Source organism: Otolemur garnettii, unplaced genomic scaffold (genome assembly GCF_000181295.1).
Source record: "Otolemur garnettii isolate 467f Iridium unplaced genomic scaffold, OtoGar3 scaffold00051, whole genome shotgun sequence".
Lineage (NCBI taxonomy): Eukaryota > Metazoa > Chordata > Mammalia > Primates > Galagidae > Otolemur > Otolemur garnettii.
In genome coordinates, this window is record NW_003852446.1 from 2,084,196 (window position 1) to 2,086,968 (window position 2,773).

The window sequence follows — 2,773 nt, forward strand, 5'->3', positions numbered from 1 at the left end:
GTACATTTTTTATGACCATGGAAATAAGGCCCAATCAATACATGGTTTGAAAGTCCTTCCCTCATAGGTTGTAATTCTCTTTAGTATCCTTGGACCTTTCCATAAAGCCTGAATTACCTACAGGTATCTGTGAGAGAGTGCTGTGGAGGAAAGTGAATCCTGTATATGCCCCTCCTGCCCTCTGAGGATACTTTTCATTGGAGAGAATTCAGTTTTAGTGCAGGTCTAGAACCCAGGCCCTGCCTAGCTGCAGGCCAATAACATGGCCTTGGAGGATGATAGGAGAGACCAAAGGACCCCCCTCTCTTGTACCTGAATAAGCACAGTTTAAAAGAAATATAACATGGGGCAGCTCCTGTGGCTCAAAAGGGTAGGGTGCTGGCCCCATATGAGTCACAAAGACAAACAACACATTTAATTTAAAATTCTTACAGCCACATATTAAAAAGCAAAAAGAGATAAAATTAATGAGTATTTTATTTAGGCCAGGGGCAGTGGCTCATGCCTGTAATCCCAGCACTTGGGAGGCCAAGGTGGGTGGATTGCCTGAGCTCACAGGTTCAAGACCAGCCTGAGCCAGAGGGAGACCTCTTCTCTAAAAACAGCCTGGTGGTGTGGCAGACTCCTGTAATCCCAGCTACTTGGGAGTTGGGACCTAACACTTCAGCCCAGGAGTTTGAGGTAGCTGTGAGCTATGACGCCACAGCACTCTACCAAAGGTGACAAAGTGAGACTCTGTGTGTGTGTGTGTGTGTCTGTCTGTCTGTCTCTCTCTCTCTCTCTCTCTCTCTCTATATATATATATATATATATATATTTTAATACTACATCCAGCTATGATCACACAGCGTACTGCAGCCTGAGTGACACAGTGAGACCCTTCCTCTAAGAAAAAGGAAACAAATGAATAAATAATATATCCAAACCATTATCATTTCAACATGTAATCAATATTAAAAGCATTAATGAGATTTTTTTCTTTTTTTAGGCTAAGTCTCTGAAGTTCAGTATATATTTTGAATTTACAGCACATTTTAATTCAGACTAGCTACATTTCAGGGGCCCCATAGCCATGTGTAGCTCTTGACTACAGTGTTGAATGGCATAAGACAACAGAAAGGTGACCCTGAGAAAAAACAGACCTTTGGATAATAACCCCTCATACACTGTTTCATTTAGCAGCAGAACTAATGCTCTCTATAGAAATTCCTGATCCAGGGGTCTTGTATCTTCTGCCAGTGTCCATGAAACTGTGGCAAGCTAACTTGGTAACTTGCAAGTAGGGTCAAATCCCAGACCTTTCACAGTTCTTGACATTATCATCCTATCCTTCAATGCCTAACCAAAGTCTAACTTCTCCAAGGCACCTCTACAACATAGAACATTTCATTATGATTTTGTATGGGTCTACATTTTAACATTTCCAATCCCCCTCATTGTTCTATTCATAATACTTATTAAAATGTTTGCTGTTTGATTCACTGACTTCTGTCCCATACATGTGAAACATCAGAGACTTTCACATCATGTGAACACAGAGTCCTCCCCACCCCTTTCCCACCTTCAGATGTGCTGGTGGTGGATGGTGTACACCCCCCCACTCCTCCTTGCACTGTCTTCCCTCCTCCTCAAGCCCTACTCTAGAGTTTCCCTTTTTTCTGTAGCCACTCACCACACTTTCACCTTTTTTTTTTCACACTTTGACCTAATTTAAAACATCAAACCAGATTAACTCAGTGAAATCAAAGCTTTTAACTGGAGTTACGGGATACAGAAGCTAAAGATCACTTTTTAATGAAATCAGTGAATGTCCTAATGACACTGGCCTTCAGATTGCTTCAAGTAGAAAATTCTTCCTTTCTAGACAGGCTTTTTAATAAGAGGAGCTGGGAAAACTGAATATCCACATGCAGAAGAATGAAACTAGACCCAGATCTCTTGCCATATTCAAAAATCAAATCAAATGGATTAAAGACTTTAACCTAAGACCTGAAACTATGATACTACTAAAAGAAAACACTGGAGAAATGCTTCAGGACATTGGTCACAAAATTCCAATTATTTTAAACTACCCATTAGATAACATTTGAAAAGACACAAAAATAATCACTTATTTCCTAATTATGAGCTATTTTTCTTCTCTTGTTCTTCCCTTCCTACCTTCTTGATGTTTTTCCTTCTTTTTTTCTACTTCTTTATTTCTTCCTTTCAAGTCCATAGCACCTAACACGCATTTTGACAGCTTTCCTTGTTGGAGTACCTGGTAAGTAGCTCAGATTAAGCTACAATATCAGAACATTATAGGTCAGGGGTCCTCAAACTACGGCCTGCAGGCCACATGTGGCCGCTAAGGACATTTATCTGGCCCACCGGGTGTTTTTGCCGCCACTGCCTGTCCTGCTTAGCAGCTGACTCGTCCTGGGCCCACAGTCTGGCCCTCCCAAGGGTCTGAGGGATAGTGAACTGACCCCCTGTTTAAAAAGTTTGAGGACCCCTTAGAAGTACAGAATTACTCTCAGACCACCAGATGTATCTCTAACTTCACTGAAAAGAACTAAAGCTTCTCTTCCACATGCCTATTCTCTATGACCAGAGTTAGAGAGGGACAAGAAGAACCCTGAACTTTGGAGAAGAAGAACTTCACTGTGGTTGTCCACTAGCATGGGGAAGTTGCATGATGAAACTCAAAAGACGTCGATAATCAGTGAACATAGCATTAGTATAAACCAGAATCGCTACAAACCCATGTTAATTCCACTATGCAGTTTTTTGG